Genomic DNA, 13,506 nt, shown 5'->3' on the forward strand with positions numbered 1-13,506 from the left:
TCAGCTTGTATGTAGTCCAGGAATGTTGTGCGAGGTTGTTTACGTTTTTGCTCAGCTGTGACCTGAGTGTGGGGGGGGGGGTGCCTTCACTGTTCAATGTGTTTCAGGTTAGACTGGCAGGAGACACAACCTCACCGCGTACACACAGTGTCTCTGGGAACAGAGACGTGTGTCAGCGAGTAGGGAAAGAGCAAGGTAAACACGGACTGAAAATGAGACCTACGGTTCTCTACAAGGGGTGGGAAATGAGCACCGATTCCATTTCAGCAAAAATATTAACCAACATGTTTCTGAAAACAGAGCCAGAGATAGCTTTAAACATCTTTCTCTCTGGGTTCCTCTGCCTCTAGTGTTTGTTTATGTGTATTTTCTCCAATCATATCCCTACTTGAAGCAGACAACTTCCTGGGACAAATAATCACACAGGATAAAATGTCTTCAATAATTGCAAACATTTGTCAGATTGTATAGAAGCCTACAAGAAAATGACCCTACTCCTTATTTGATTTATTTCCCCAGTAAACAATTATTTAATGAGATAATGGTCTCAATCACTAGTTTTAAGTCTTCTTGAATACAACATAATATATATATTTTTAAAATGATGGTTCCATGAAGCAGAGTATGCTTTAGGGCGTATCTACCTAGTGATTGACAGGTTGCTTCCAACTAAATATCTAGTTTGGGTGTTGTCCTTGTTTTCATCTTACTTTACTTTGACTTTAATCCTTTAAATCAGGGGTGGGGAACCTTTTTCCTCTCAAGGGCCATTTCACTTTTTTCAACATCCTCCGAGGGCCGTACAAATTATTGACCTCTGCTTAAAAATCACAGCACATTCATTTGGCCTTTCTTTCATGCTGTGCAAAGAAAAAGCAACCTCTTAATCCAGATATCTTGCCATGACTCGCGCATGCATTCACGTGCACGGTTGTGGCATGACCACCAAACAGAAAGATATGGACACAAGATGTGTGCAAATGTATTTAGTTTCCTATTCATGGACATGATTTAAGTGACGCCTAGACTACTGCAACTCCCTCCTGGCTGGTCTACCTGCATGTGCCATCCGACCTCTGCAGCTCATCCAGAATGCAGCGGCTCGTCTGGTTTTCAACCTTCCTAAATTCTCCCACACCACTCCGCTCCTCCGCTCCCTTCACTGGCTTCCGGTAACTGCTAGAATCCACTTCAAGACACTGGTACTTGCTTACCGTGCTGCGAATGGATCTGGCCCTTCCTACATCCAGGACATGGTTAAACCGTACACCCCAGCGCGTGCACTACGCTCTGCATCAGCCAAACGACTCGTTGCGCCCTCGCTGCGAGGGGGACCCAAGTTCCCATCGGCGAAAACACGTGGGTTTGCTATCCTGGCTCCAAGATGGTGGAATGAGCTCCCCATTGACATCAGGACGGCAGATAGCTTGCACATCTTCCGGCGCAAACTGAAAACTCATCTCTTTCGACTCCACTTCGAGCGTTAGAACGATTAACGAAGCACTTTTATACCAATAAAGGACTGGATTACCTAAAGCCAGTTGAGTAGCACTTGAAATGTTTGGCTCTATGAAACCTGATATACTTATATGATTCTGTTTTCTTCAAGGTTGTGTCTTCCTGGTCGAATGTACTTATTGTAAGTCGCTTTGGACAAAAGCGTCAGCTAAATGCAATGTAATGTAATGTAAAGTGGGGGGGACCTAACCTCCTCTAGGTTAGGTCCTAGAGGAGGTTAAAAAAGATTTTTTTTTTTTAAATATTGAAGTTGAAAGCATCAATCTGGTGCACTTTGAGAGCAAAATTAAGAGATCTATGGAAACATCTCTCAACACCCAGATGAAACAGAACTGTAAGCAGATTTACTTTTTCTTTATGGATATTTTACAAATCACTCTCCTTTCAAACTGTATTCTTGTTTATTAATAACAACTTTTTTTTACTGTCATATAGTAGGCCTATTTTATACCTGTTTACTTTATTCTCTTGTTTTTTGATAACTATAATGATCATATAAAGATGGGCCTTTACCTCACTGGTTGGAGAAAAAGCTTCTTATATTCGTTAGCATAGCTAGCTAACCAGATGCTAATAACAACAAAGTTATTGACAGTATGATCAGTATGACAGATGAACAGATCGCCACTGGGCTTTCAACTAAAGACACAGCCACGCAAAAACTGCAGCATGTGTAGCCTACGCAGGGCCGCCCCTGGCCAACTTGGGGCCCCAAGGGACATTGTGAGATGAGGCCCCCCCCCCAACCGACAGGAGTTAACTTTTTTTTTTTGGAAACAAAGTAGGCTACTTTGCAAATATAATTCCTGTTTATTATTATTATCAACGGTTACTTTTTTATACAGTGAGGTAAATGGTAAATGTGCATGTATGTCGTTCAGTATGGGTTTACAGGTGAATTTTGCATTTCCTGCCAAATACTAGCCTCAAAAAGATAAAAACATAATTAATGCAAATAAACTACTTCTACTAATAATGATAATCATAATCAATTCAATAATAAAAATACTATATTGTTTTATTATAATATAGTTGTAATATAGTCAAGGCAAAACATGCTTATGACATGCTCAAAAACTGATATTTCTTAAATCTGTATTCAAACGTAGTTCCCTCTGTCAGCAATGTATCAACAACTACACACACATTTCTCTCAGTATTTCTCTGTGTTGTGGTTGACATGATGATGACTAGGGATGGGTATCGTTTGAAATTTATCGATTCCGATTTCGATTCCGGTTCTGCTTATCGATTCCGGTTCTTATCGATTCCCCGTTTCGATTCCAAAATTGTAAAATAAAGAGGTCAAACGTTTAGATAACAAAAATATATTTATTCTTAAAAGCTTTAACTGAAATTGTTACTAAAAAATATACATGCAATACAAATGTATTGCACAATAGCTGTGCTTTATTGTAACTGAGCTATGCCTGTGGCAAGCTATTAACAGGCATTACACTGTGCCTTGTCTTTTTCTTTTTAGTGTAGTGGAGCCTCACTTCAGAGTGTTTACCGCGACCCATCTTTGGTGTTATGAAGTGACTGAGCTCGTGAAATGTCTACGGGAGGGCGGGGGAGCATCGCTGCGGGGCAACTGTGGACCTCTGTCGCCTGTCAGCGCAATTTATATGATGCCGTTTAAAAAAATGAAGGGCGGTGCCGGCCGTCAGCGTACCGAGCCGGCCGTCAACGGCCCGCTGACGACCGGCCGTTCTGTGATTCTCCAGGTCCGCCCTGTATTCCACCGGGTCACCGCAGCACCGCGGTGCAGACGGACCCGCTGGAATACAGGGTCTACCGCGTTTAGGAACCGTTAAGCAGAACCGAAATTGTGTATTTTGTACGGGTACCCGGTACCCGGCATTTTCTTATCGGTTCTCATCTGGAACCGAGTTTCGGTTCCCAACCCTAATGATGACTGTTAGGAGTTAAGGGGAGAGGCTGAGCATCACCATGAAATGTGCAAATTGACATAAAAATGAATAAAAGGGGAAAAAATGCTCCATGTTTTTTAGGCTGTAAACTTTAACTGTTATGTAAGCCAACTAGACAGACAGTGTTTCACTCTTCCTCCTGTACATTAGCAGATAAAAGGCATCACATACTTGAATGAATGGTAAATAAAGAATGCTGGAAATAACTGCATCTCTGCTCTGCAGAGACTGCCTTCTTCATGTCGTGAATTGCAGCTGATGTTTTAACATGGCAATTGGCAATTTGACTTATACAACATTCGTAAGTTGTACATTTGACTCATACAATAACCCACCTTCGAGTGATGCTCTAGTTTCTTCATGTTTTGTTTTTTGCGGCGGACTGAAACTGTCTTTTCACCGACATCTCTTCACCTGCACTAGTGGCCGTATCAAAGCCGTGATTGGTCAGATGTCGATTCATTGCAACGGTGTCGGGTTACAGACGTGCTCCTCTTGTCACCTCTCACTCTCGCGGGGGGTGCGCGGAGAACTGAGCGGAGAACTGTGCACAACAGCTGAGGCCCTCTGGGCGGGGCCCCCTGCGCAAGGCGGGGCCCCATGCAGCCTGCGTGATTGGCCTGTAGGGAGGGGCGGCCCTGAGCCTACGGATTTATGGGTACTGCAATGTTTTTGAAGTCCCGGTGTCAGTACCAGATATGTTCGGCCTACCAAATATGTTCGGGTGTATTTCCGTCGCATCCGTCATCCGTCATATCCGTCATATACTCACCTCCCTCTGCTCCCAGCGCTATGCTGCCACACACCGGCCGTCTGCGGAACTGCAGCCGGAGGAACTCGGTACAGCTTGTTATGTGTGAACGATCTAGATCCCTCCGCTTCCCCATAATTACCGCGACCATTTTAACTTTCATGACAGAAATGGAGAGCTTTTATGCTGAGATAAAGCAGTACGTGCTCAATGGTGGTTACCACAATCTCACCATCGCCGCTGAAAAGCATGATAAAAGGAAGGCGTTAATTCGGAGGGCATCCAAACAATACCTGATCAAAGGTAAGTAACAGAATAAGACCATGGTTAAGTCACGAACATACGTTTTTATTATGAGGTATAAACCCCCTGTACATGTGACATCATCACATCCCTTTACTTATAGGGATCAATAAAGTATATATCTATCTATCTATTTATCTAATGGTGTTTTTTGGTGCAAAAGTGATCATACCTCTAATGGTTTATCATATTGCAATTCCAACATTTTTCAGTAAATCGCAAGGACTCCACAGCTTGTTTCTCCTTTTTCTTTTTATACACACTTTACATTACTGTAGTTGTTACGTCTAAACCACATTTGCCACTGGATTTCTTGAACAGCTTTTAGTCATAATGTCATCTCTACACATGTCTAAATGATTGTTTTGTTGTTCCTGTTGTGCCAGCTGGAGATTTGTACTACACATACAAGGACAATGAGAGGATGGTTGTGTGCACCAAGGACCAAATTATCAATGTCCTGAAGGAGTGCCATGATAACCTGGGTTCCGGAGGTCATGCAGGGAGAAGGCGCACCACCGAGAAGGTTTTGGCAACGTACCACTGGTCCACTATGCGGGAGGACGTGAAGAAATGGGTGGGAGTTTTTGACTGACTGACTGATTATTGATCTACAGAAATGTGTTGTATGTGTACATTGAAACAGAGTGAGACATGTGTGGATCTCATTGGCCCACTTCCCTCCACTGCTAAGGGCAAAAGGTACTATCATGATGGGCTGAAGCATGTGTAACCTCCTTTAAAGGTTCTAAACGTGAAGAATCTGGTTTAAAAAGAAAGGAAATCATTTACAGTGATTCTGTATGTATTTACAACATTCTGCATTTTATATTGCAGATACATTCTAACAGCGACTGATCTGTTCACGAAGTGGGTGGTAGCAAAAACGCTCTACCACAAAACAGCTGTTGAGGTCTCAAAAAAGATTGTAAATATTCTTCTCGATTTCGGTCTTGTCGAGAAGATCATTACCGACCAAGGACGGGAATTTGTCAATGAGGTACAATAATCTATCTAATACAGTGTATGTGTTATGTGTAACAATGTAATACGATTTTTCAGGTAATTTGGTAATTGGTGTACACTAAACCATCTGCAGGTCAACCGTGGTGTTTTTGATGCACTGGGTGTAAAACACTGCATCACTTCAGCGTACCATCCCCAGTGCAATGGCCAAGATGAGCGTACAAACCAAAACATAAAAAAAGCACTTGCAAAGTACTGTGGAGAGGACCAGAATGACTGGGATTTACATCTGAGGGGCATTGTGGCGAGCATTAACACCTCAAAGCAGGTACAATGTTGTAACAAATGCAGATGGAAACAATACTCAACAGAGATACTAAAAGGAATTTTTATGCTTTCAGAGGTCAACCAAGTGCACGCCCTATTTTGCCCAGTTTGGGAGGCACCCTCGCGTCCCGGGTGTTATAAATGCTACAGTCAATGACAGGGATGATACCTCTGTTTTGGTGCCTGCTGATGAGGCAGAACAGCAGCTTGAGGCAAAGGCTGCAACCATTGCAGATTTGCACTCGAAGGTGAGAATAAAATGGCAATATTTAAAACATAATAACTCCTAAAAAATGCAAGCGTATGTTAAGGACTGTAAATGATAACTGTTACATATCTTTCTCAGATTTACCAGAACATCCAAATAGCACAACAGAGACAGAAAATCTCTTTTGAAAAACGCAAGGGAAAGAATGTGAAATCTTTCCTGATTAACGTTGGAGATGAGGTCCTAAGAGCGAATAAGAGGAAGGAGGGCCGAAAAGGTGGAAAACTGGAGTGCAACTGGTTTGGCCCTTATGTGGTTTCCTCAATCACCAACAAGGGTGTGGCAACCCTGTTGAGCTCAACAGGAGCTCAGCTGAGACAGAGTGTGAATGTGTCTCAGCTGAAGCCCTTTATCAGGCCTATGTTGAGAGGTATTTTGATTATCAATACAAGGACACATTTTAGGTATACTTCATGTGTGGTACTTCAATAATACTGTTTATTTTGTGTCTATCTAATAACAGCTGAACCGAAGTTGGATTCGGAGGGGTCAGTTGCTGACCACCAGTATGCCCTCTCTGGTGCGAAATACGCAAAGGATCTACATCCGATTCAAGACAAGCTGGTAGATATATGTTTACTTCATGCACAGTGATGGAGGTGCATTGTTTTGATTTTAATTTTTCTATGTTTTCTATTGGCTTGAAGTATGTTTTGCAATCTGTTATTTGCAGCTCAGCTATGTGCTAGACCACAATAGGCCTGGAGCAGAGGTCATTGTGAAGGAGGGTGATGTGTGCCTGACCAGAGAGGACTTTTGGAGCCTGGGTCTTCCTCAGTGCATGGAGTCAAATGTAGGTATACTTGAGCTTTCCTCCCAACTTCATCTTGTCTCAAATAAATGGCACAGGTAACTTACTGTTGTTACTGTTTCAGATTGGAAACACGTGCCTGAAGATGGTACAAGAAGCCACCCAAAGACATGTACGGTTTTCAACAGACATCATTGGCCTGCTTTTTTCTTTTGAATAACACATATTTTCTAAATAGCTGTTTAGTGGTGAAACTCCAATCTCGTGAAGTGTGGTTGTCTCTTGTTGTTGAACATACTTCTATGAAGATTTCATTTTTTTTGAAAAACTATCAATATAGGGCAAAGATATATACATCGTGGATATGTATGTGGTTCCTACCTGGAAGTCCAAAACAGCTGACGTGTTGGCCAGTTTTCCAGTAAGTTCCTGTTGCTTGAGACCTATGTTTCTTGAAATTGATATACAGCAACTTAAAATCCCTTGTTTAAAATACTAGGCTGACCAATTGGCCACCAAGGACATGGTTTTCATCCCTGCCTGGAGTCGGCAGCAAGGAAAGGCAGATCACTATTTGCTTTGCGTGAGTCTGTTCCAAATGATCTCACCAGCATGTACAAAATGAACATAAGTTGTGCTGTGTGGTTTTCTTCTGGTGTTTGATTATGTCTAATTTCAGCTATTTTGTCAATGGTTGACAGGTGATCAAGCCAGCAAAGAGAGAGTTATATTTGCTCGACCCTCTTAAGCCAGATGGCTTTGGGGACAATTCCTACAAGGACATATTTAGGTTTTTGTAACATGATTACCCCCTCACCGTTCTGTGGCTTGTATGGGAGTTCTAAATAGTTTATAGTATTCTAATACTGCAGTAACCATCTTGTAGACCAGGGGTCTGAATCTGATCAAATTCATTTATAATATATCTCCATTTCCACAAAGTCTGGAGTGTCCTTAGTGGAACCAAAAGAAAAAGAGTCTGCAACAGGATGCTATGAATTATAATATTCATTTTGTTATAAGCCTTGTTCAAAGGTTGTTTTCAAGTTCAGCTTTGTTCAGCGGCTGGTAAACGTATTTTTGTTTGTTTTATTTTAGCCCCGTTCAGTGGCTTTCATAACTTTCCTCTTTTAAGGCATGCAATAGTTCAATGTAAGGAAATCCAAAAACATGAATTATATTGTGTATAGCGTTCCTTCACCAAATCAATTCCCATGTCTTATCATTTCTTTTGACAGTGACCTAGCGCACCGCATTGCTCCAGGTCAGTGGACAGTAAAGTTCGGCAGAGACGTCAAGGTACATTTCTCCACCATCTCATACACCTGCTTTCACATGTCTTTATTTTCCATTTGACCATGAACATCACTGTTATATTCCAAATTCTTACAGGGTTAGCCTCACCAAACCACGGGCAATGACTGTGGTGTCTTCATACTGATGGTAAATTCCTCCCTTGACACTTTTTTTTAAGGGGTTTTGTTAGTTTTTGAAACTCATAACTTAACAGATCTTTATCCTTTCACAGTATGCACTCAACTTCAGCACAGATGCTCTACTTTGGTTTACCGAGGTCAGTATTTATCCTCTGAGTTAGTATTTCAGGGGGAAGAGGGGGCTAACATTGAGTAGACAAATGATGAGGTTCCATTCATTTTCAACTTTATTATTGTTACATTTTCTTTTAGCGGGACATAGCACAGATCCGGAAATGGTGGTGCATTATGCTCATGGAACGGTACCAGATTGAAGGGTAAATCATACATTTTAAATGTTACTTTATAGACAACAGTTTCTTTGACACTGATTTACATTTTCATCCTGATATTATGTGATTTTTATAGCCACGGACAGATCCAGATTATTTAACACATGCATACATATTGATAATTGTATACACATGTAATTAAACAATCACATGACCCACACCTTATATTTTCCTTCAAAGGTCCAGTTTCAAAAGTCCGACATGTGCTTCATATTGGAGGTAATATCTTTTCAGTGAAGCAGTAACTGTTTTTTGTTTAAAAAAACGACCTGTGATCACGGCAGAATTTCCAACTATTATGTCTCACTGCTTTTTTTAACTTTATTGATAGCTGTTTTTTACCTCAAGGAGAAGAATAACAAAACATAAGAAAAATGTGTGTGATATATTCAACATTAATATTAAAAATGTGTCTTTTTGCTACCTGAAGCCCAAAGAATCTTGGTATTTTCGATTGTGCTGGCAACAGTCTAGTCAATGTGTTGTTAAATATGTTTGATCTAGTCTGACCAATACTTCACAGCTGCCAAACTGTCTTCTCTCGGACCTTCTGATGGAAGTGGTTCTCCAGGAAGGTGACAAAGCGTACTCATCACTCACTCTAGTGTGTACCACCTTCAGAGACACAATGTCCACTGTGTCTTTCAGAAGAGGGGCCCACTTTCGCTGGCTTGAGAGTAAGTGATTCAGTGAAGGTGCAGCAGTATACGACAGCTGTGGTGTCTATGCATATTTTTAATGGCTCTATTGAAATGCTTGTTTTACACAGGTGTTGCTACATGGAGTTTGTTCTCTGCTTCATACAAGCAGGATTTCAACGTCATGTACACCATTGACACCTGCCGTGGATGCTTGGAGCCTTACAAAAACTGCAAACCAGGTAGACTTCTTATTCTGGATAATAATGTTTATGTGTCATTACATATTTAGTGTGTTGTGGTCCTAGTGTGATTCAATTACAATATTTTCTTTTTCTATTCATAGGATATGTTGGGAAAGGTAAAAGAGGAGAATTGCAGGGCATCTACTCTGATGACCAACATCCAGGCTATTGCAGTCCCTTCTGCAACCAGATATCATAGGTAAAGATTAACTCACACAAACAAATGTCAGAATAGACTAAATTGTCACTGCAATTAATGAAGATCATCATTTGATATCTTACCTTCAAGTTTGGTTTTCCCGGACGCTGCCCGTCGTGGACTTCGGGTCGTGGACTTCGGGTCGTGGCTGAACCTGTCTCTGCAGTCCTGCCTTGGGTCATGCTGCTTCCCTGATGGCTTCCTCATATATTCTGAACAATCTGTGCTGTTTTCCTATCCACATGTAAAAGGAACTAGAAGGATTTCTTGATACTAAGGGCTGTAGAGAAAAGTTTGGAGCTTTTTCCATTAACGTTGAAGTTCAAATTCTCAATAAACACTTGAATGCTGTGCTGTCTTTCTATTTACTTGAATGTGTGAATTCATTCAGTTGGGTAGGTAAGCTTGGGATGGATATATGAAATATATACATACAAAAAATTAGAGACTCTTTCCAATGAAAGTAGCTAGCCGCAATAGCTCCAAGATTGCTATATCTAGTTTGTAGGTCGCCAAGTTGGCATCATTGACAGTTCGTCTCTTAAAGCCTCTAAAGCTCTGCAACAAAAAAGGATCATTATGAATGTAAATACTATACATGGTAATGCAGCAGGGCATAGTGCGATGAGGCAGGCAGGCAGAACCAGATTTATTTCTAAATATTTGTCGATCAATATTAGGCTACACTAATATAAGGCTACTAGTATTATGATATTACTGCAATAATATTCCAGTGGTGGCTGCTTAAGGTTGTTTCTGGCTCGTTTGATCCAAACATTGTCCAAAGCTCAAAATGTATTGTAATAGATGTAAGAATTCTCAAAATGTACAATATGTTTTGATCCAACACAATATTCTGATTCAATCCATATATGTTAGGGGTTTTTTTTTCACCAAAATAAATAGACTGCCTTCTCTCCAGCTCACCGCACACAAAGGGGGGGGGGGGGGGGGGGGGGGGGGGGCATCTGTATTAACGGGTCAGTCTATAAGCACTCTAATAGCACCATAAATTACATTTAAATAACCACAAAAAGACAATTATTGTTTCCGATATTGATTTAACGAGATGCTGTTATAACATGGAAACGGCTTAATTTAAAAAAATAAGCTTCAAAAATGTTTTATGAAGCACACTGGGTACAGCCCTGTAATACATGTGTTCCGTGTGTATATAGTCTTACGCAAGAAACACATAGCATGAACAGACTGCAACAAAACCAGTCTTACAAAACAGACTTCTGCTAAACTGGTGCAGAAGCAAAGCATCTACCTTAGATGAAGTTCACACAGAACTGTGGAAAAGGGAGAACATCTGTACTTGCTTTCAACGACATGATCAGGCTTATATATTATAAAAGTGTTGGCTAAAGTAACGCAGAATATATATATTTTTTAATTGTAAATAATTAAGTACACACACATAACAAGCTGTACCGAGTTCCTCCGGCTGCAGTTCCGCAGACGGCCGGTGTGTGGCAGCATAGCGCTGGGAGCAGAGGGAGGTGAGTATATGACGGATATGACGGATGACGGATGCGACGGAAATACACCCGAACATATTTGGTAGGCCGAACATATCTGGTACTGACACCGGAGTGGCGTTCTGTTGCTCTCTGTCAGAACTGCACCCCTGTCAGACGAGACATATACCACGTGATGACACGTTAGGCTCGTGTTGTGTTCAAGGACCATGACCGTTGCCAGGAAAAACAGGCACTCGCTTGTTTAATTATTTTGCGGTCTAGATTTCTTTAATTTTTTTCTTTTTTGCGTGTGTTTATAAATTACTTCGAGGGCCAAACCAAATGGTCTCGCGGGCCGTATACGGCCCGGGGGCCGGAGGTTCCCCACCCCTGCTTTAAATTGTGTTAATAGTTCATTAAGTATACGACTGTTTCACGACTGTTGCATCGTACTTAGCTAAACCCTCATGTATGGTTAAAAAAAGAAACCGAGACGTTGACGACGAAAAATCCAAGACGGTGACAGCCAAATGGCCAAACTTAAGGCTGAAAAACAGCAGTTTACAAACTCACGGTGATGTTGACTTTTTATATACAGTCTATGTTCATGAGTTATATTAATTCCAATGTTATCTGTACTATCTTTGTTTTTCAGCATGCAAAATGTACAAGCCACATGGCAAGTGCATTTTCAAATTTGACTAGTCATTTAATATCTTATTATTGCTTGGCTGGTTAGAAAAAGCAAATATTGTAACCACTACCATATTTCTATCTGCATTTGGCTGGTAAACAATGCTAATTCGATGTCCTGTTTTTCATATCTCACATATCTTGTCATCTTGATGTGATAAGACAAATACCCATAGTGTAAAGCAAAGCTCAGTCAGCCCGTCAACAAACATTTTCAAGTTTATATACCTAACTGTTTTAATAAAGCAGTCGTGTTATTGCTTAAAAAACCTGAAATCTCAATCTATGGCACTGGAACCATTTGACCTGGTAGACAGAGCCAGCCAGCTGGCTGTCTGTGTTGTTGGACACAGGCCAGAGGTGGCTGTGTGTGAGAACCAGCATTAGGCAGGCTGAGCCAGGCTGTGCTGATGAATGCAGCGGTGCCAAGCATGCTCACTTTGTTACACTACACACAGGCACATATATGCATGGGCCGACAAACACTTTACATGTTTAGTATCAAAAGACTTCATTGGCTCACTTTGGGAGGCTGCAGCCATGACTTTGATTGGCACTAGTACATCCTCCCTCACTTGTTTGTTTTCATGGTGTTCCTTTTCTTGGAACATTGAGGACACTCACAGTTTAGTTTATTTATTTGTTTCGAGCGTGTCTATGTGTAAAACCAAAGAAAATACAAATGAAACAAAAGATGATACAGACATGATACAGTACTATACAAATGAATGCAATAACAAAACGAAATATTTAATTAATAATTGAATAATCTGTAGTATCATTGTCTGATATCAATAAACAACAAAACTTTAGCTAATTACACGTCCGAAAAGGGGTCGGAAGAAGTTTACACTTATTTAATCCGACCCCTTCTCCCTTTTTTTTTACATTTTTTTTTTTCTTTTTACATCTTAATATATGTTAACATACAATATCAATGTATACTTTAACCTTGAATAATTTATATAATCATTCATATAATATATACAGGCAATAGTACAGTAGCACTTTGCCACAACTGAAGACCCACTCAGTGTCAGTGGAATGAAGATGTACACAAAACACACAGATCTGACAGTACTTGGCTGAATATCAACATCAGCAGCACACTGATTTACCACACGCAGTACATGCACCCCGAGTAAAGAGACACAAACACAAAGTGACAAAGACCTCCAGTAACTCTCATACAGCTGTGAGCCAGAGGAAGCAGCAGAGCCATGACAGTATGAAGGATACGCAGTGGATTGACTTATGGCGCGTTTCCACTGCAGGCCTCGCTCGGTTTGGTTAGGCCTTATTAGGCCCGGCTCACTTTAATGCTGCGTTTCCATTACAGTTTAGGAACTGGGGCAGTTACTATAGTAACGCAGTGTAGGCGGAGCCGTGACGTCATCTTCAATGAGAGCCCCAGAAAAACAACACAGCCGTTAGCTCTTAGCACTCAGAGCTCACAGCTCTTCATATCTGTTCAGAAACTTGACAAAAGTTAAACAAGTACAAACCACAGACTGCCTGTGTCATGGCGAATACAGTCACTGGTTTATTTATGTCTGTATAGGCCGTTGTTGTGAGTGTGGAATGTCGGAGCATATATAACGTTAGCTTAGCCAAGCTACATTTAGAAAACACGCATTTTAAAAGGGTTTTTCGCCTGCCGTCTGTCTGCAGACTTGTCA

The 13,506-nt window shown here is 41.0% G+C and overlaps 1 protein-coding gene and 1 long non-coding RNA gene across 4 annotated transcripts in view; one reads left to right on the plus strand and one right to left on the minus strand.

Moving 5' to 3' along the window:
• The window catches only part of osbpl5 (oxysterol binding protein-like 5), a 71,785-nt gene that overhangs the window by 27,260 nt on the left and 31,019 nt on the right, over positions 1 to 13,506 (minus strand). The window lies entirely within an intron of this gene.
• On the plus strand, positions 5,023 to 5,669 carry LOC117545896. The gene is made up of 3 exons (XR_004568894.1): positions 5,023 to 5,083; positions 5,344 to 5,506; positions 5,606 to 5,669. It is a non-coding gene; the product is annotated as an uncharacterized LOC117545896 (long non-coding RNA).

This window comes from Gymnodraco acuticeps, unplaced genomic scaffold (genome assembly GCF_902827175.1).
Source record: "Gymnodraco acuticeps unplaced genomic scaffold, fGymAcu1.1, whole genome shotgun sequence".
Taxonomy (NCBI): Eukaryota; Metazoa; Chordata; class Actinopteri; order Perciformes; family Bathydraconidae; genus Gymnodraco; species Gymnodraco acuticeps.